Source organism: Myodes glareolus, chromosome 7 (assembly GCF_982192425.1).
Source record: "Myodes glareolus chromosome 7, mMyoGla1.1, whole genome shotgun sequence".
In the NCBI taxonomy this organism is placed as follows: Eukaryota; Metazoa; Chordata; class Mammalia; order Rodentia; family Cricetidae; genus Myodes; species Myodes glareolus.
Genome location: NC_142032.1, coordinates 65,250,585 through 65,272,155, shown reverse-complemented (window position 1 = coordinate 65,272,155; position 21,571 = coordinate 65,250,585). Strand labels below are relative to the sequence as shown.

General features: G+C 49.6%; 1 protein-coding gene across 13 annotated transcripts in view; it reads left to right on the top strand.

The window, feature by feature from the left end:
* The first annotated feature begins 615 nt into the window (after positions 1–615).
* The window catches only part of Jakmip3 (Janus kinase and microtubule interacting protein 3), a 127,534-nt gene continuing 106,578 nt past the window's right edge, over positions 616–21,571 (top strand). For 2 of the 13 annotated variants that reach the window (XM_087908314.1, XM_085693294.2), the window contains exon 1: positions 624–768. The gene's annotated coding sequence lies outside the window, so the exon portion shown is untranslated. Of the gene's footprint in view, positions 769–1,067; positions 1,147–1,250; positions 1,369–21,571 lie in introns of those variants that run through there. The other 11 variants (XM_087908313.1, XM_085693296.2, XM_085693286.2 and 8 more) reach the window with 10 other exon arrangements.

Genomic DNA, 21,571 nt, shown 5'->3' with positions numbered 1-21,571 from the left:
GCTGGGGTGAAAGGTGTATACCACAATGCCTGGATGTAATGGTTATCTTTATTGTAATAGGCACAAGTTGGAGTCACCTGGGAAGAGAGTCTCAGTGAGGGATTGTCTACACTGGCCTGGCCTGGCCTGTGGACATTTCTGTAAGGAACTGTCTTAATTAATTGATGTGAGAAGACCCAGTCCCCTGTGGGTGGCACCATTCCTATGTAGCATCCTCCCCCTCAACAGTATAAAAGTGAAGAAATGGAGGTGAACACAAGCAAACAAGCACACATACACGCAAGCAAGCATTCGTTTCTCTCAGTTCGTGACTGCCGATAAGAAGTAGCTGTTCGAAGTTCCTGCCTTGACTTTCCCAAAATGATAGACTGGAATCGCAAGCTGATAAACCTATTTGTTCCCTAAGTTGCTTTTCACCAGGAACTTTGTTATTACAGCAGCAGAAATGAAACAGAATAAAAACAAACAAAAAAAAATGAGGGAACAAGAAGGTTGAGATATAGCTTACTGGCACAGCACTTGGCCCTAGGTTCCATCGCCAGTATAGGAGGGGGCAGGGGGCAAAAGTGAAGCGGGGAGTACTGAACTGTGAATGTCGGAATCCGGAATACCATTTGCTCACTGAAGCCTGAAAGTGTTTGTTTCTCTCCCTACAGAGCCTTGGAAAGCAGTTCTTGGAGCCGGGAAGCCAAGGGTTAAGGGTTGGAACACCCACGTGCAACTCGCGGGGCGCTGCTCATGGCTGCTCACATCCAGCACGCAATGAGGGTGAGTGATTCCTACCACGGATAGTCCCTCGTACGCGCGTGGCCCTCGGCGACCCGCAGGCACATTTAACCTGGGTGGTTTTTAGAACCACGCCTGGCGCAGCAGGGTCCTCTGTAGCCCTAGGGTCATTTTCGGCAATGTCATTTCTCACTTTCACGGACCTGAGACTTGTTTCTTAAAGGAATAAGCGAAGCGATCTGGTGAAGCCAGGGGGCGGGCGACGCTGGGCCGGCGCCGGCTGGAGCGCCCGCAGGGGCGGGCCGGGGTTCGGGGCGCTGCCCGCGGTGACGCGCGGCCCCCGCCCGCCGCAGCGACACTGCGATGGTTGAGCCCGGCCGTCGGACGCCGCCGCCCGAAGCCTGATCGTGGGGAACCTCGGTGAGCAGTGGCGCGGTTCTCTGTTCCCACGCACCCCACAGCTGACCGGGGAGGGACGAGGGGCGCACTCATCAGGGCCCTTTACGCTCCGCCTGGCGCCAGGCACAGAGTATCTGGGGCCGGCGGATGCCCTGCGCTGCGGGCTGGAGGTGGCGCAGGGTGACGGGGATGACACCGGGATGGAGCGAAGTGGTGACGCCCAGGGTGGCGGAGATGGCACCGGTATAGAAAAGGGTGACGACGGGCGGATGGGATGGCGCAGGGTGGCACCGGGATGGAGCAGGATGGCACCGGGATGGAGCAGGGTGGCGGGGCTTGCTCGACACCCCCCACCCCGTAATCAGGGGTCCGGAGCCCAGGTTGGGGTCCTCTTTGCCTCTCTAGGACATTTCTTGCGCTCCATTGGCCATTTATTTCACCGCACCGGTTTCCCGCGGTGTGCGGGAGCAGGGCCAGCCCTGCGCAGGCCTAGGGAGCCGCCGGTGACGCTGCCGCTGGGTGTGGACGCGCAGGTGCGCCACCGCCAGGGACCAAGCGACTCATCGTCTCCACAGTACCTCCTCCGGGATGGTACTACCGGGGTATGGGGGTGGTGGTGGTGGGGTTAGATTTTTGTTTTGGGGCAGATGACTTAAAATTTTTCCAGGCCCACCTTTCCAGGCTGGACATACAGCCGTGGGATGCTAAGGATGTGTGGAGGCCACTGAATTATCGTTTGCTTGCGTTTGGGAGTTGGTGAGAGAGGACACTGGCCTGGCCAGTTTTCCTCGGGAAATAATCTGCCTATCCACTGACCTTGCCTGTTTTGAAAATCAGTTGGGATTTAAAACAAAATAAAACAAAACGAAACCTTCTGCGTCCCAGCTAGATCGGGCTTTCTCCACAAGGCGGTGAAACGCTCAAAGCCCCCTTTGCAGGCTGCCTGTAAATATAGTAAGGTGGTGGTGAAGCCCCGCGCTGACTCACAGATCTGGGTGAGCACTGGCAGAACAGCAGGACACCAGAAACCGTTCTGGCCTTAGTTGTGGGTCCCAAACTAGAGAACGGAGGGACTAATTCCAGCTCGGTGATGTGGGTGGAGCGAAGACGCCAGAATCCTCTTTCCACCAAGATGTGGAATCAAAAAGCAGGGCCTTCTTGGCCCTCTTCTCTCAGGAAGCGTGTGCTTGTGAATTTATACCCTGATAGCAGTCACCTGCCGTGTTTCGCTCTACACTGGGGGAGGAGGAGCCTGGTTTACCTTCTTGTAACCAAGCTTTGAGGTACAAAAATACGGAAGGCTCTGGAGTGTTTTCTGCAGAAAGAGCGCTGGCCAAGCCCATGTGGTTCCATGTAATTTCTGTGTCTGTGAACCTGTGTCCCCTTGCCAGGGGCTGCCCTAGTTCCAGGGCTGTAAGGAAGTGCCATCCAGACTGGACCGACCCTAGTTTACAGGAATCAGACATGTGCAGCCCCTGCAGCTAGTTCAGAGACTACATAAGTAAACACTGTAACTTGGAGAGGAGAAGAAGGGTGTAGGCTGTGCCCTGACGGCTCAAGGAACTGTCCTTAATGGTGTTTGTTGCTCTGCCTCTCCCATTTCTTGCTGGAAGAATCAGCCACTCACACTCTGATCGTATGTGGCAGCTGACAGCAGTCAGCCAGTCTGCTCAAGGCCTGGAGTTTGGGTACTTAAGTTTGTGTTTATTGTAATTTCAAAATCCAGGAGAATGAAAAAAAATGCCATAATCATTAGCAAATATTGCTGGATGTAGTGGCTCACACCTATAATCTCAGCACTCTGGAGGTTGAGGCAGGAGGATCGCATTGAGCTCAGGCTGGGCTGTAACGTGTGTTCTGCACCAGCCTGAGCTAGAGAATCTGCCTTTGTCTCAATCCTGAATTCAATAAAAACTTGTTTTGAGAAACGAAAAGACAAGAAAGAGGAGCCCTGTCATAAATAGTGCAGACCTCGTCCTGATTCGCTTGCGGCTGGAGGTTGTGCCCGAATCCTTCACCATCACCTTGCCTCTATCTCTAGTGAGAACAGCATGGCTTTCTCCATCAGAACAGCCAGATGGGCTCTTTCCCCACCTCCCTTCTATTTTTGGCTTTATTACGGCAGGTGAGAGCACTCTTCGGAATGTCTGTCCTCTTAGCAGATTCTAAGCATAATGGTTTCGGTGGGAAATGTCTCCCGCAGGCTCGTGTGCGAACATCTTCTCTTCAGAGTCCCAGCCGCCAAGCCCCCCCTGCTGTGGAACTGAACTACCATAAAATCTCTCCTACTTTAAGTTCTGCTTGACCTAGTATTGGGTGGCAGCAATGAAAAAAACCACACACCAAGTTCATAACCCTGCCAGTGTCAGTCATGGCCAGCTGTAGGCACAGTGCCCTGTAGTAGATCTCTAGAGTATGTGTCCGCTCCTACCGCCCACCATTGCAATCGTATGAATGTCTGGCTTGACCGTGGTGGACACTCCGTAAGTGGAGTCGTGTGGCTCTTGTCTGTCTGTGTTTGGTTTGTTTGGCCTTCCATCATGTCCTTAAGCAGAATGTTCAGCCATGCGACCCTACATGGTGCGGTTTCCTTCTATGTCAAAAGTCAGTACCTCCCCCTGTGCACCCCACATTTTCCAAACCCTTCTTGATGAGCACTCTTAGTCCACTTTATGTTAGCGGATTTGCTATGGGTCACTACAATATCCTGAGTGTGTTTTAGGGAGTCGGGAGTTGGCTGTGGGGAAAGTGGCCTCACGAGGGCTATGTGTGCTGCTGGGCTTGCCCTGTCCTGGCGTGGTTGTGTGTGGGAGCCAGGAATGGTGCTGAGGAAGAGGACAACACTGGGGGCTGTGCTCCTGGAGCCGCTGTCCCAGCTTCAGTACAGGAGCCACGGTCTGGAGTTGAGGAGAGCAAGCCCTTGGCAGTGTTCACAGCCTGGTTGGGTGCTTCCTTTGAGTGTTAAGAATATAGGAAGCAGGGCTGGAGAGGTGGCTCAGCGGTTAAGAGCACTGGCTGCTCTTCCAAAGGTCCTGAGTTCAATTCTCAGCAGGCACATGGTGGCTTACAACCATTTGTAAGGAGATTTGGTGCCTTTTCTGGCCTGCAGGCACACATGCAGATAGAACACTGTAGCATAATAAATAAATATTTAAAAAAGACTTTAGGAGGCTTGGTTGGGGGTGCAGCCCACATTGTCTGGCCTAGGCCAGCAAGACTACTACTACATTGACCGGGTCCTCAAACCCTGCAGGTATACTCTATGGTTGGTGGTTGTCTAGGAGTAGATGGGTTTGAACACAAGTCGTTGCCTGGCACAGCCGGTACAGTAAAGGGAGCAGCTGAGCTGCAGAGGGCTTAAACTGTCCCTGGCAGTAGGCGGGACTCAAGGACAGGTTCTATTGTGGTGTCCATACGGACCTTTCACCTCTTATGAAACCTGGTCTGCCCTGCTGAGGCCCTGGCTCCCTTTTCACGTTGTGCGTATCTTTCTTCCCTCCGCTCTGTAGTAAGTCAGGTTGGACAGAGTCGTGTGTCTCATTCCTACTGGGACTGGAGGGTAAGAGGGCAGGTCCGGCTTGGAGCAACTGGCGACAGCAATCCTTTTACCATTGGGGCCTTGCTGGCCTTACAGCTATGCTTTCATACTTAGGGTTCCTCTGCGGCTCTGATTCCATGCAGCCTGATGTAGCAGAAAAATTAGTCAACCCAGTCACCCTTCAGATAGCAGACATAAGCACTCAGAGAGCCCCCGAGTCGGCACCAAACAGTGCCATGACACTTCTCTTCCTACTGACTTATTTGCTTTCCTTCTCTCTCCCTTTCTTTTCTCTTTCATGTGTGTGTGTGTGTGTGTGTGTGTGTGTGTGTGTGTGTGTGCAGTCATGCATGTGGGTACACACATCATATCACACATAGATGGAAGTTAGAGGTAAACATTGGTCCTCAACTTCCATCTTGAGACAGTGTCTCCTGTGTGTCAGTGTACTGGTTAGGCTAGCTGTCTCCAGAGCCTTTGGGATTCTTCTGTCTCCAGCTCCCACCTCACAGTGTGGGCACTAGATCACAGACACACCTGGCTTTTTCTCATGGGTCCTGGGGACTCAAACTTGGGGTTTTTATACTTTCATAGAGTGGTTAAGGCCTATTGAGCTACCTCCCAGGCCTCTTTTTCTTTTCTTTCTTTTTCCTTTTGTTGTTTTGAAGAGACATCTCATTGCGTAACCCAGGTTGGCTGTGGTTGAACTCGCTATCTAACCCCGCTTGGCCTTGAACTTATGGCAATTCTCCTGTCTGTGTCTCTTGTGTGTGGGAATTATAGGTGTACAACTCCACACCTAGCTTTTTGACTGCTTACTTTCTAACTTGGCTGTTTTCCCTCTGCTGATGGTTTATGGCCTTTGCATTGTATTCAATTTTGTTATACATGCACACACACACACACACACACACACATACACACACACACACACCTCGTATACCCAGGCTATTCTAGGTTCTCAGTTGGTGTCCTTTAGAGAGGAGAAATGCAGAGGTGTACTGTGTTGCCCCAGTGCTCACCTTTGATATAAGGCTGGCAGGTGCATGATTTTTGTCACTTCCAGCGACATTACTGAAGCCGGTATCCTTGGCAGTTCAGAGTGCAATGTCAAAGAATCACTAGGAAGCTGAGTAGGGGGCCTTCCAGCCACCACCACCATCCGCTGACATTCCAGAGAGATGAACCCTCCAAGCCAGGGCTCGAGAGCCTGTGTGCTCTTCCCTGGGCTCCAAGGCTAAAGACCTTCAGTCTCTACTCCCCGCCTCCCCCCGAGTTCTTGAATCAAAATCTCAGGAGGAGAAGAATGTTTTGGAAGTAAGCCAGGAAGTAAGCCCACGTGGAACTGAAATTCAAGATTCTTCTCCTGCACACATGCCCAGCATAAACCCTGACTTCGTCTGAGGGTGGGAACAGGCCAGGTAGGGCTATCCAGGGCAAGGTCAGTGGAGGCTCTTTCTGGAGGTGCCAGAGGAAGCTCTCTCCCAGTGTCCCTAGAGATTCCATTACATGACAGGTTTAAAGAGGGATGGAGGTGACTTTGTTGGCTCTGTGTGTGTGTGTGCGTGTATGTGTGTTTCGAGACAGGGTTTTTCTGTAGTTTTGGAGCCTGTCCTGGAACTAGCTATTGTAGACCAGGCTGGCCTCGAACTCACAGAGATCCGCCTGCCTCTGCCTCCTGAGTGCTGGAATTAAAGGCGCGCACCACCACCGGTTGTGTGTGTTTTAACTGTGGTGAAATATACACCTTATAAAATTGGACACCTGAAGCTCTAGTCTGGAGCAGGGCATAGTTCTGTGGCATTAAGTACATTTACATTTTTGCAAAACCATCATGGCCGTCACCCACCTTCAGCTCTATTTTTTTCTTGCAAAACTGAAACTTTAGGGGCTGGAGAAGCAGCTCAGCAGTCAAGAACCCTTTCTGCTCTGCCAAGTGGTGGAAACAAAGAATAATCTTGGCATCACACAAAGGACGTTTTTTGGATTAAAAAAAAAAACAATTCTTTTTGATAAAATGGTGTACCATGACCCAAATAGGGCTAGTAAGCACATCGGGGCAGGATGACATTTGGTTTTTATTCTAAGGTAGGTGGTAACCACAGGGCTTTTGTGTAAACCAAAGTTTTAACAGGTGGGGGAGATTAAAGGTGGGGGAGACTTGTGGGATGTTGACCCGTGGCAGGCTAGCTATCTCTGATAGAATAAACCTTATTTTTCTTTTCAAGAGAACAGGAGAGCAGTTCCCAGGACCCATGCTGGGCATCTCATAAGTGCCTGTAACTCCAGCTCCAGGAGATCTGACACACTCTTCTGGCTTCTGTAGAAGCCTGCACATGTAGACACACAGGCATACAAGTTAAAAAGTAATAAAAATATTTTTAAAAACCCTGACACTTCATCCCCCTTAGATGTCAACTCGTCATGGATCTGCCATGTCCCTGCCTCTGATCTGACTGTTCTGGGGACATCAGAAGTGAAATCATGGTGCGGGCTGGCTTATCTCACCAAACATCATTTCTTCAAGTCTCAAGTATCCTACACTGTGACGCTCGTCTATGTTGCTGAGTGTGTTGGCATCCTTTTCTGTCGTTTTATTTTTAATTAAAAAATTTAAATTCATGTGTATATGTCTCTGGTGTCAACAGACTAGAAGAGGGCATGAGGTTCCCTGCAGCTAGAGTTGCAGGCAGTGGGGAACTGCCTGCTTGGGTGCCGGGATTTGAACTAGTATCCTTTGGAAGCCCTTCCTTCCTTCCTTCCTTCCTTCCTTCCTTCCTTCCTTCCTTCCTTCCTTCCTTCCTTCCTTCTTAAGGCTGGGGAGGACCATTACTGTTTGCATTTATCCTTTAGTGTATGTGTGTGTGTTGTCCACATTCTTACCTTGCATACGGTGTCTCTGTGGACATGGATGTGGGAATAACTGAGGCTGCTTTATACTGCCCATATCCAGAGTCCACTACGAGCATAGCTGTGTGAATGTCCGGGTCACTCTATCTGTCTGTCTGTCTATCTATCTATCTATCTATCTATCTATCTATCTATCTATCTATCTTGAAATAGGGTATCACTATGTTACCCTGCTTGGCCTCAAACTCACAGAGATCTACCAGCCTCTGCTTACCAAGTTCTGGGATTAAAGGTGTGTTCCCTGCTCATCCCTGAGACCCTCTTTTTTGTTTTTGTGTTTCTGGTTTTTGTTTTGTTTTGTTTTGTTTTTCAAGACAGGGTTTCTCTGTGTAGCATTGGTTTGCTGGAGCTTAGTCTGTAGACCAGGCTGGCTTAAAATTCAGAGATACACCTGCTTCTGCCTCCCAAGTACTGGGATTAAAGTTGTCCACCTCCACCCCCCAGACAAGACCCTTAAAAAAAAACAACGAAGAAACAACCCATCAAAACCCCAAAGCACTGCCTCCACCCACAATGGAGCTCCCAGCTATATGACATTCTGTTTGAGGTGCTGCAGCGCTGTTCCCATGGTGCCAGCCTCAGTTTCCATTCCAACCAGTGGTAGAAAAGGTTGCAGTTTCTGTGCAGCACTTACTTTCTGTTGGCACGCACCATCCTGCGGCTGCAAGGTGGTGTCTCACTTTGGTTTTGATTGGCATGTCCGTGGTGGTTACTGACAGTAAGTATCCATTCCTAGGCTGGCTGCCATCTGTACGCTGGTGTCTTTCTTTCTCTTGACATCTTTGCGGGTGGGGGGGCACCCACCTGATTTTTCCGGTAGACTTTAAGCTTTTTCGAGGCGACCCACACTTGACTCTCTTCCCCACCCGCTGGGTGCAGTAAGGAAGGCTACAGGTATAGGATATGTCTTCCAGCTGTTAGAGGCCCTGGAGTGTAGTGAGCAAAGGAAGTTAAAAAATGAAGGCATTTTTTGAAAATGCTTTACTAAACTGACCTTTATTTTTTTAGATTTTTTTGGGGGGTTAGGGGTAAAATTTACATAGTGGCATCTCTTAGTGCACCTTTTCTCCAGGGGTTGTATAGGTGTGAGGACACATACCCCAGCCCTGGCACACATAGGAGAATCCCTTTGCCAAGAGCCCTCCCCAGCCCTGCTGCCCAGACAGAAAGAGGTAGATCCGTTTCCTTGGTGCATTAGCTCAGCCCCTGCACTTCAGAAGAACAGACCCACCAGGCTGTGCTTTTGTGTCCGGGCTCTTTCAGGAGTGCCGTGTGTCTGGGCCGACCCTCTTTTATCTGTATCAATACTTCTTTCATCGTTGCTGAGTAGTGTTCCATTGTATGGTCACATCTTTCTTTCATCCGTTCACCTGCTGAGGGACACGGGGCAGCTGCCAGTCTCGGCTTTCATAAAAAACCGCTGTCTAGATATTCTTTTTCTTCGCTCCTCCTCCTCTTCTGCTCTGGCTGTCCTGGAGCTCACTATAGAAACCAGGCTGGCCTCAGACTCACAGACATCCACCTTCCTCTGCATCCGAGTGCTGGAAATTAAAGGCATACATCACTATGCTTGATATTGTTTTTCTAAAAAGCAAAGTTTTACTCTTGCCCAATTCTATTTTAGTCTATTTTCTAAACATTTATTTATTTATTTATTTATTTGTGTGTGCATGTGTGTGCACACGTATGTGTGTAGGCAGAAGGACAATTCTCAGGAGTCAGGTCTCTCCTTCCGTCACATGGTTCTAGTAACTGAACTCCGGTCATCAGGCTTGGCTGTAGGTGCCTTTACCAGCTGAGTCATCTTGCTGGTCCTGATTATTAATTTTTCAGTGAAATATTTTAGATTAGCTTACAAAGTAATGAGATATACCAGGGTGTCTTCATACATATGCTAAAATTATAGTTCAGTTTTGGTTGGCATATGAAGACATGGGTTTCGCTATGGCATTCCCAGACACAGATACCATGTTTTATTCTTAGTTCCTCCCTATGTTCCTGCTCTGCCCCCTCTCCTTTCGGCTGGTCCCCTTCCTCCCCAGCTCCCCATCCACCCCGCTCTGCTTTCATGTCACATTTACCCTGGTGTCACCTCCTCTCCTACTCTCCCTTCCTTTAGTCCTAGCACTCTGGAGGCAGAGGCAGCGGGATCTCTGTAAGACTGAGGTCGGCCTTGTCTACCTAATGAGTTCCAATCACGACTACACAGTGAGACCCCGCCTTACAGAAAAGTGAAAAATGGACTGTCCACCTATCCTTATTTTGTGTCCCAGAGTCCCATCCTGGTCCCCACACTGTACCAGTGGTATGTCCTCTGGCTCAGCCTTTCTGTTTTCCATGGCCTTGAGGCTTAGGAGGCCATTAATGTTGTTTGGAGATGTTTGTCTCTTGAGTTTATCCGAGGCGTCCTGATCAGAAGAAGGCTGTGATCTGGGACAAGAAAGCCTCCTCAGGGACATTGGGTCCAAGGTGTTGGACATCCTATCGTTCTCAGGACCAACGCCCCGCCCTGTGTGACGTGCTCAGTAAGGTGGCTGCTTTCCCTTGCTAGTTGGCAGATGTCATGCTAAGCCTGTGCAGGACATTTTCTGCTTCTGCTGCTGACTGGAAAGCGGCACACTTGCATCTTGTGGGCTCTGGCGGGGCGCTCCCAAGGCTGCAGGTCCCTTCACCCCGTTATACCCACTAAGTGGAGCTTTGTGGCGAGGGACAGGTGGTTCCCACTTCTTGGTGATGTACTTGCTTCCATCAGCAGAGGGCCCGGGTAGTTAGTTACTGTGTGCCAAGGCTAAATTCCAGTGATAACAGCCTTTACTTAGCTCTTTGAATGTCTCTAGCTTTGGCTTTCCGAGTCTGGGAGGCCCCTGTGAGCTTTCCACAAGCCTGAGGCAGGCTCTCACTTTGTAGCCAAGGCTAGCCTTTGGCCTCCTGCAGTGCTGGGGTGACGAGTGTGCACTCATTGTGCCTAGCTCGGTATCCAGGACCTGACGCCTGTTCGCGTTTGCTACTGGAATTTAATTGATCTTTTGGTTTGAAAGCCTTGAAGACTCCGGCTTTAGCTTTGATGTCTTATAGTTTTACTGGATATGTGTTGAAATCAATAAACTGGATTTAGTTTTCTAGGGATGCGGTGAGCCCTTTGAAATTCAAGGTTTTTCTAAAATCTGTATGAGAAACTTCTTTGTTATAGCTTTAAAATTTATTTATTTATTTATTTATTATTTTTATGTGTATGGACATTTTGGGCTGTTTATATGCCAGCGCAGCATGTGTGTGCAGTGTCCAAGGAGGCCGGAAGAGGGCACTAGATCCCCTGAAACTGAAGTTATAGGCCGTTGTGACTCTCTATGTGAGTGCTGTAATAATACATGTCCCTGGTAGAGTAGCCAGTGCTTTTAACTGCTGAGACCATTCTCCAGTTCTCCTGGTTAGAGTCTTCCTGTTTGTTTGTTGGGTTTTTTTTTTTTTTTGAGACAAGATTTTTCTGTAGCTTTGGTACCTGTCCTGGAGCTAGCTCTTGTAGACCAGGCTAACCTCAAACTCATGGAGATCCACCTGCCTCTGCCTCCCGAGTGCTGGGATTAAAGGCATATGCCATCATCGCCCTGCCTGGTTATAGTTTTAAATGCTGTCTGGCCCCTTTGTATGTCTGTCTTTGCCTCTGTCTGTCTCTTCCAGGGACATGTGTCTCTCTCTATCTCCTCTCCTCTCCACTCCTTTCCTCACCTTTTCTTATGCTGTAGCCCAGGTTGGCTTGAAATTCACTGTGTAGTCCTCACTGGCCTTGAACTCATTATGAATTCTACAGAGTCCACTCAGGTAGCTGAAGATTAAAGGCCTGAGCTCTGTAGACCAGGCTGGCCTTGAACCTGCCTCTGCCTCCCGGGTGCTGGAATTAAAACGTGCCACCACACCTGGCCCCTTTCTATTTTCTCTCTGTCACTTTATTTTCTTGGCTTTCCTGCCTATTGTTCTTCAATGTTTCTTATTAATTTTTCATTTGAGTCTTTTCTCCCTTGAGCATCTTAATATTAATTTCTTATTTTTAAGATATTTTTTTCTTATCCCAGCACTTGGGAGGTAGTGGCAGGTGGATCTCTGTGAGTTTGAGGCCAGCCTAGCCTACAGAGTGACTTCCACGACAGCCAGATTTACACAGAGAAACCCTGTCTCGGAAAAACAAACAAAGTGGATATTTTTTTCTTTTTCTAGTCATTCAATAATTCTTTCATTTCTTTTCCTTTTTTGTGTCAATTTTGGCTTTTCTTGTTTTACCCCCTCATGACAGAAAATCAAGTTGGCCTTGAACTCATTGTGTAGCTCAGGCTAGCCTTGAACTACTGACCCTCCTGCCTCCACCTCTAGCGTGCTGGGATTACAGGTGTGTGACCCTGCTTCTCAGGCCAGCTTCTAAACCGTAGGTGTGTTTTTGTTGTTATTGTTGTTTTTGTTGTCATGCCCTCAGACTGTCTTGGAGTTGCCTTTTGCTCTGTGTGTAGATTTCCTGCCTTGGGTTGTTTTAGAGACCAGTGTGTGCCTTGCTTAGTTTTCCTCAAGGGAAGTCTCGTTTCTCAGTTTCCCCAATTCTCTCCCATGGACTTGGCTTTCCTGTGCAAGATTGCTCTGAGGGCGCGCTGTCGGGTTGGTGGAATCCAGGCATTTGAATGATAGCTTTCCCTTTCTCCTCTTCTGTCTCCTTTCCTCAATTACCCCCACACCCCTCCTCTTCTTCCCTTTATGTAGCCCAGACTGGTTTTGAGCTGGCCTGTTCTCTGACTTCAGCCATCTCAGGTTAGGATTACAAGTGTGTGCACTATGCCCAGGTATCCTCGCCTCTTAAGGCAAGAGCTATGGCACTGAGATACCATCCCAGACCTTAGATTTTTATGGGTGACTCTGGGTATTGAACCTAGGGCTTCAAACAGTCTAGGCAAGCCCTCTGTTGCCGACCTGCATCCATGTCCCCACTCTTACCTCTCTTTAAGTCACACATCTTCATATCTGCTCTTTTCCCAGGCAGTGGCCTTCTGGGTTCTTTGCGATTCCCCGCTATGACCTGGCCAGCAACTGCCCAGTTTTCTCTAGCTTCTGGCTTTCACTGGCCTGGGTTGTGCGCACCTTCCTTCCCTGTCTGTTCCTTGTGAGTTCTTCAAGCCTGCCTTTGCTTTCCAGAAGGGCCTGAGGCTGGAGTGGGTGAACAGCAGGAGGGGTGCAGACTGGGATCTGTTCCTTTGCTTTTTCACTTACATTTGCTAGGCAGTTTCGATATTTTCTGTCTTCAAGTGTAGATCCATGAAGGTTTTTTAAGGCCATGAAGTTATTTGTGTGGTTAGGGAGCAGGTTAGGCCAACCACGTATGATGTTCCAGATTGACCATTCGTGTACAAGCCTGTGCACACTTTAGTATTTCTGGGGCAATTCCTCAGAGTAGAACTGTTGGCCCATATGATAAGTGTGTGTGTGTGTGTGTGTGTGTGTGTGTGTATGTGTGTATGTTTGTGGTTGTGTGTGTGTGGTTATGTGTGTGTTTATATATATATATATATATGTGTGTGTGTGTGTGTGTGTGTGGTTTGTGTGGATGTGGTTATGTGTGAGTGTGTGGAGGTCAGAGGTGTCTTCCTAAGTCCATCTTTGCCTTATTTTTGGAAACAGGGTCTCTCACTAAATCTGGAGCTCACTGATTTCACTAAACTGGCTGGACAGCAAGTCTTGGCTCCTACTATCCCTGCTTCCCACCCAGCTGTTTTAGGGCTGGCCCCTGGCACTCCAGCTGTTCCTTCTCTCTCTCCAGGAGCCTTTCTAAAGCTGTGAAAGTTGGGCTCTTTCCACAAGACCCCTTTGGTTCTGGGTAGGCGGAGAAGTCAGTTCATCACCTCCAAAGGACTCTAGACTCTGCCCAGAGTCCTCACAGAGAGCCTCAGAGGGGCTGAAGCAGGTGTGAAAGTGGGCTGTACCAATATCCATGACAGATGTCCTCTAGTGACCCCCCCAGAACATGCACCAAGCTGCCCTTTGGTGCCTCGTGTGCAGAAGAGAGCATCGGCAACATTTGAGACTGATGTGAGTCAACTGAACGCAACCTTTCTCCCCCAGCATCAGAAGGTACCGGATGCCAGTCAGCTTTGCCAGAATGCCTGGCGACTGCAATGGAACCAAAAGGAGGAAAGAGGATCGTGGCAAAGCACTGTCATGGTCCACATGGCAGCAGAACCAGCTGGCAGGAGCTGGGCATGTACGTTGCCTCAAGTCTCAGCTTTAATTAATGCTGGCTCGACTGTGTCATGTCCCTGCCTGACCTCCCTCTTTCATTCTGTCTGACATCTTAAACCTTTTGTTTGAACTTGGGAACCTTGTCAGCAGGAGCTTAGCACTGGTGTCCTGGCTTTGACTCCTCTCACACTGAAGTTTATGTGCATTCACCCTAATAATTAGCTTTCTCCCCATGGGAACTGTGAATCTCAAACCCCAATTTCCTCATCTGGTTCCAAGACCCTGAGGAGAAATTTCAGCCCCACCTATATGCTGAAATTTGGTAGGGAACAGTGTCATTCCAAATGAATTTCAGGGTGTTGTTAAGCCCGGTTTACCTGGGCACTATTGTGCTGCCCTTGTCTGTCTGTCTGTCTGCTCTTATCAGCACTGGCTACAACTTGTCAATACGTGTGGGTGTCTGGGTGAGTTTTCTGTTCCTGTGCCGTGCAGCTTACAAAGAAGACAGGTTCATGATGGGCGCTCCTGTGAGTTCATTAGGGTTATTGAGAGAGTGTGGGGGACTCATTCCTGGGAAGTCCCCTGGGTGACTCACAGACCGCTACACTTCTGCGTGTTTCCCAGGCAATTTATCGGCTCTGATACGGTGGCAATTGGAATCGTGGGGAGTTTAGAGACTACCTGTGGATCACAGGAAGGCCTTGCGAGTTCTGTGGCCCTCTTCCCTCCTCCCGCAAGAGAACATGAGTAGGCACGAGATCGCGAGTAGGCCGTCCCAGCTGCTTTGTGCTAGATGCTAATGGTCATGACAATCAAATCCAGAGGAAGCAGCTGTACAACACTTGGCTCCATCCACTCACTACCCGGAAGAGCTCAACATCACACTCCCCAGGAACCCTTGGTGGCATTTTACATCTCCTCTGGTTGCTGTCACCTTGGACCCTATGTCTGACATCCTCAGAAGATCTATGCTTCTCTCCCCTTCTACAGTCTCTGTGGTGGGTAGCTGTAGATCTGGGGGCTGGGGCAGGGAGAGGAGGGGAGGAGATCAGGGTGTACTTGTGACTAGTCCATGTGATACTATAATTCTTCAGAGATGGGCCCTCTCCTCATCACGTGGGCTAGGGATCTGTGACGAACTTTGAGCTAGCGACTGGTGAGACTTGAGGTGTTCATCAGTGACGACACCTATGCTCCCTCAGCAGCGGAGCCCTGGCATCAAGCAGATGCTGCGGCCCCTTACTCCACTCCTCCCTTCCACCTCAGGTGAATGTTGGATGCCAGGGACAGGACCACCCCAGGCCCAGTAGCAGCAGGGGCTTACCCAAGCAAGTATGACAAATATTCTTTCAGAATCCCACCCACAGAGTGGCAAAATCTGCGCAGGGTTCAGACTCCCACCCTGAGGTCCAGCCTCCTGTTCTAAGATCCAGATTCCCACCCTGGATTCCAGATTCCTGCCCTGGGTTTCAGATTCCCGTCCTAGGTTCCAGATTCCCACTCTGGGTTCCAGACTCCCATCTTAGGTTCCAGACTCCGCCCCGCATTCCAGACTTTCATCCTGGTTTCCAGGCTCCCATGCTGGGTTCCAAACTCTCACTCTGTGTTCCAGATTCCCTCTTAAGCTCCCAGAACCACATTCTGGGGGCTTCTACCTCCAGTCCCTGACCCCAGGCACACGCTGTCAGCCTGCATCCCACCAGAGTTCTTCTCCTCCTCATTAGGATTTGAGACAAGGCTTGTAGGTGTTTTAGGAAGGGACTCCAGGGATCAGAATCAGGGATGATGATCACTTCAGGGAGGGAGGGGAGTATTTTTATTTGGCTCCGGCTATGGCTGCATTTTGGATGTAATTCCCTAGCAACAGAAGCAGGTGAAAAAAGACTCCCATTTGCCATCCCCAGAAAGGAAAGGGGAGTGCAGAGTGTCCCCTCCTGACCCTGTGGGCAGGGCATTGCCTGTGTGAAGAAGACTCTGCTTCTAGAGTGCTGAGCAGGCCTTAGGCCACACCCTGTAGAGGCAGCAGAGCTGGAGTCCAGAGTGTGCAGGAATACATGGCCAACGGCTCCGCTGTCAGGGCTTCCTGGACAGAGTATTTTCAGAACATGCATACCTCACACTTTCTTGTATGGAGCACACAATTGAACCCCACATACAGCCGAGACTAGGAGACCAGCAGGTGTGACATGACAGGTACTGTTTGTGCCCTTTGACTTTGGTCTTTCCACAACCCACATACGGTCACCTCCTCCCTTCCAGTGTGGCAGAAATGTGGGGCCCTCAGCTCTGGGCACTGGGGGCTGAAGGCAGCAGCTGTGGCCCATACTAGCCCTCGTGAAAGCGGCACCATCCTCTTCTCTGCTCCGCCAGCATGAATGCCGTGCATTCTCTGCTCTGGCTTGCGTGACGTATGCCAATTAGCAATGGACATAATGGTGCTGTGTTCGCTTTGGGTACTGAGTACAAGTCAGGGAGAAGGACTCAGAAGGCGTCGCAGTGAGAGGACCTGCGGCCAGCCCTTCCCAGGGCCAGATGGGGGTGTTGTGGGATCTTCAACCCTCTTTCCTGTGTGTACTGGCCCATATCCCTTCCGGGTACTGCTCAGATTGTGGGGCTCCTGAAGATGAGGAGACATGGTGCTGCTCCCAGAGCCTGTGGGTGCCACTTGCTCCAAAGTGGGTCCAGGTCAGGGCTTGGGGCCTAGCTAGTGTGACAGATTGGTGAATGACTTCAATTGTGTGTGTGTGTGTGTGTGTGTGTGTGTGTGTGTGTGTGTCTATGTGTCTGTATCTATGTGGGCCTGTGTGTTTGCACACGTGGGAAGGATTGCATCACGGAGTAGGAGATCACATTTTTCTGGGTGGACGGCACTTTTGAAAATGCACACCTTAGGTTCCAGGGTCCTAGCAGCAATTCACCGGCCACGCTTCCCAGGCCTGTGGTGTTCTAAGGTTCAGGGGACATTCAGGGCTGGGCATGGCAGAGGGCCATTGTAGGGCTATCACATCTCCATACAGTGAGATTGCTGGGTGGCCTCGACAGATGGTACCTTTAACCTGTCTAACCCTGGACAGTTGGTCACTGGGAGGACAACTGTATTTTCAGCTACGCACCTATACTCGACTCTTCTGTGGGTCCGCAGGTGTGAAGAAAAGCCTCTCTCCCTTCTGACCTCTGCTTCTCCTTCGGGAGATCCCAGTGCCCAGGCAGGGTGGGGGCATCATGGTGCATCTCAGTGGTGCTGTCCGTGCCCATTCAGTCTCTGTCACTGAGAACGACACTGTGGAATATTGTTTTTGTAGGAGCCAAGCTTTCCTGTGCACAGGGGAAGGGATGGAGGGTTTGAGTCAGGAGGTGAGGACCCTGAATGCCCAGAGTCCACCTCTTTCTACAGAAAGTGTTTAACATAGCTAACATGGCCACAGCAAGGAGGCCACTCTGACCATGGATGGAAGGAGAGGCCAGGACTAGGCCCCCCACTTCTGTCTTCCCAGTTCCACTTCCACAATGATAGTGGTGCCAAGCCAGTCCTCAGGCTGCCCCGGCCTCAAGTCCCACACTGAAGCCATTTTTCTTCTGTAGCGGTGTATGAGTGCCCTCAGGAGAATGTGGCAGCTGATAGTTTGTAAGTTTCAGAGACTCTGGCAAAGGCCCTGTGTACTCACAGTGGAGGCTGGAGGACAAATCAGAGCGATGGTCTGGGCTACCTGCCACTGTCACCAACTGCAGTGACTCTCAGGAGTCAGACATTCAGGAAAAGGCTTATCTGAACCCTGAGGGCTGTTGGGAGGTTACTCCTGTTTTTACCTTTCGTTGTCAGAGTACAGATGCTACTTAAGGCAGTAGATGGGATTGCTGGCGAGGTTTCAATCGTGCTACCTTCTCCTTCTCCAGCTCTCACAGCGCTGGGCTTAAATGCCACTGGAACTGGCTCGAGCCCAGGGTTCAGGAGGGAGAGGAAGAAATCGAGAAATAGATAAGGGAGAGAGGAAGGGAGGGGCTGATTTAGGCATCAGAAATATGAACCCTGGAGCTAAAAGCCCAAAAGCCAGAGCTGTAGCTACTTTGGCCAGAAGCTGATCTCCTTCATCCCCAAGTGTATTTTCTTACCCATTCATAGACTGGGGTGGGAGGGTAAACTACTGTGGGAAGCTGCACCTCAAACCCTCCCAGTGCTCAGACCCCACCCCCAAGAGTCACCTGATGTGATATCAGACTGAAAAATCCTACTAAGCCCCGAGAAAGACTTGCCTGTCAACATCAGTTCTGTGTGGAAGCACCTCAGGGAGACTGTGAAGAGCCAGGCCTTTCCTCTCCCACATTTGAGGCTCGACTTGAGATTTTTCCAGTGCAGAGGCAATGGCGAGATGGGTCTGGGTGGTACCCTGGTCAAGAAGGACAGTGAGCAGCAAGCAAGAGAAAACAACATAATGATTCTTCTAATAGATACTAAGAAAACAGCTCGGTACATTGCAATATCCATTCATGATGGCAAAACACAAGCACTTAGCAAATTCAGAACACAGATGGGTTCTTGCTCCCGATGAAAGGCGTCTAGTGGATCTGCAGCCAACATGGTGTTAGGTGGGAGACTGTTGGGAATGTCTCAAGTCAGAACAGTTAGAGGCTCTCTTACTGTTCTCAAGTATTGCTGGTACAACTCCAAGGCCAGAGAAGGAAAATAAAGAGTAGAATTGGAAAGGAAGAAAGGTGAAGCTGTTTTCCACATATGATATCATCCATGCAAAAGGAAAAAGCGTATGGAACAAACTCTCAGAACTTATTAGTTTATCAGCTTTCTATCTCAAGGTCAATTTCAAAAGGATCACTGGTGTTTTAGTGAGAGATCTCTAGAAGAAGAGAACCAATGGAATTTGTGTGTGTATACATTTATGTACATATACACACACATATGTATATATGAGTTTATTAATTCGGCTCTAGAATAATAACAATAGCTAATCACACCTGAGAGGCTGAGAACCGGGTGGTTGCATATTCCTTGAGGCTAAACGCCTCAATGGTCACACGATAACTGTCTCTCCCGGACTAACAGCTGTTACAAGTCTACAAGGCAGGCTCTTCAATAGTTCCAGTCTGGTGCCAGGCGCCTGGAAGTTTCCTGAAGAAAGGCTGGCTCCTAATCCATGACGAAAGCTTGGAAACGCTGGTTCTGTTCACAATGAAGGAATTGACAAGAGCAGGAACAGGGCAAAGCAACTCAGGAGCAAAAGGCAGGGTGACCCTCTCGACGCCGTTTTCAACTGCGTTGCTACAAGCTCCCGCCTCCCACCATGACTTCCTTATTGTGATAGACTGATCCCTTGAACTCTGAGCCAGAATAGACCCTTTCTCTTTCTTTTAAGTTGATTTGGTCAGGGATTTTTATTAATGACATGAAAAGGATCTAAAACAACAAAAACGGTGTGCATGTGTGCTGTGTGTGTGTGTGTGTGTGTGTGTGTGCACGCGCGCGTGCACGCATGTGTGTTGCTAGGGATCAACCCAGGGCCTTCAGTAATCTAGGTAGACCTTCTACCACCAAGTCGCATCCCCACACAACTTCACTGAAGAACATCTGAAAGCTTCTAGATGAGAGCGGATGGTGCTATGGTGATGTACGAAAAGACAATGTCACAGAGACATCAGCTTCTTCCCAGAGACCCGCTAACCCCAGGACAGTCCCAAAGTCCGAACAGGACTTCACTGAACCTGGCAAGTTGGCTAGAGAGGTTGAGTCTGAACAAGTAGGCAGAGGATACAGCTTTTCAGACACCAGGACGTCGTCCAGCCTTAGAACAGCAGCAGTGCTGGTGCTGATGCCAGAGCCAGCATGTTGTGAGAGTCGCCAGGCTAGTGGCTGACATGGGAAGACCAAGACTAAAAATATATTCCAAGAATTCCGAAAGGTTTCTTTTAAACTTTACACAATGAATGTTTCTTAAACAATAAATGAAAACATAAAACATAGAAAAGATGGATAAAATGATTAACGTCTCCGTAGAGAGAAGACAATCTAAACCCCGAAGGAAAAATAAAACTAGTGACAACCAGTAAAGGGTTACTAGCCAAGAAAGCCTTATTTAAGGCAGTAAATGACAATTACTCCCCCAGAGACAGAGGGTGAAGGGAGGGACCACAGGAGCCGTGGACACAGAGGCCAGAGCAGCCAACAAACACATCTAAGATGGCTCTCGTCTCTCACTAGGGAAAGCAAATCAGACTCAGTCAGCATGACTAACACGGAGCATGGCCAGCCGTGGCGAGGAGGCAGCTTACCTCGACTGGCCACCACTCTGGGGACAAGCTCCAACGTTTAACAAAGTCAGGATTCCTGTTCCCTTTGCTAGCCAACCCCCACCCCGGGGAACTTGCTTCAGTGACACCTGAGCAGGTGGGTGTCAGAGTCATAGCAGGGTTTCACGGTAACACCATTTATGAAAACATGGAAATAGAAACCACCTAATTCCTCACCGGTAGAGAGGAGGTGGAACACTCGGTAATGTGATTTTTTTTTTTTTAAATATCTGTGGGAATACAGTGGAAACAAGAGGAGATCTACACACCCCATTGTGGCTAAACATCAAGAGCACAGTGCTGGGCAAAAGGCCCTGCAGAGTATGACGTCACTTCTGCCTGTGCTCCACAGCACACGAAGCAATAACTGGACGGTCGTAGATATAGGCTTGTGAAGTGACCGCACAAAGTCCCCCATGGGAGTAATGAAAATAGGTTTGAGCAGTTGCCGTGGGAGGCATGGCCAGCTGGCAGAAGCTGATGTGCAGGTGGCTTAGATGGGTGATGGGGCTGTGAGGTGCAGGAGAGGCAAGGGCGAGGTCTTCACTCAGCTGATTAGTGGGTGGCGAATCAGGAGCTGAAGTGAAAGGGAGAATGGACTCTGGGTGTGGGGGAAGATTATCTGGACTTTACAGGTCTGAGGCATCCCTGAGGGACCAGGGGGGGATGTATGGAGCTGGGTTTCCGGTGATGAGGTGGCAGGTCTCTGAGTCTGGGACTCAGTACCCAAGTTCTCCTGAAGAGGTGACCGTGGCCTCCTAACGGGAAGGGTGAACAAGGGGGAGGCTGGCAGAGGTTAATCCAGGGGCCTCTTGGTGACAGGAAAGACGACACAAGATTCCCTAGGGGGCAATTCGCAGTTGCCCAAGCGCTGCAACAGGAGTGGCCCTGTTATCTGAAGCTCCATTCCTCAGGTTGGCCCTAGGGCCCACTGCTGTTAGTCTGTTGGTTCTACTCTGGAGGCTGAGCCCTGGTTCTGAGCCCTGGAAGGGCTTCTGCAGAAGGTCCATGAAGAATTGCTGTTTTCTTATCATGCCTTTGTTTTCCCAGTTCTCTACAATGAGTAGATTTATGTTTTTAATTATGTATATGAGATTATGTGTATGCATATGTGTCTGTGCACATGGATGCAATTGTGAGCTACCCAGCATGGGCACTGGAAAAGGAAATCAGGCCCTCTATAAGAGCAGTGCGTGCTCTTAACTGCTGAGCCATCTCCCCACTTTCTCCCCAGCCCCCAGAGAATTCTTTTTTTTTTTTTTTAAGATCAGAGTCTCACTGTGTAGCCTCCTGGCTGTCCTAGAACTTACTTTGTAGCCCAGGCTGATCTCAAACTCATAAAGATTCATCTGCCTCCCCTTTTCTCCCCTTGCCTCCCCTCCCAGCACTGGGTATATTTTACTTTTACAGTCAGGAAACAGATATGTTTTATATCAGTTAGCTGCACTGAGAGGTACGCCTTAGTGTGGTGCCCAGACCCTGTCCCTT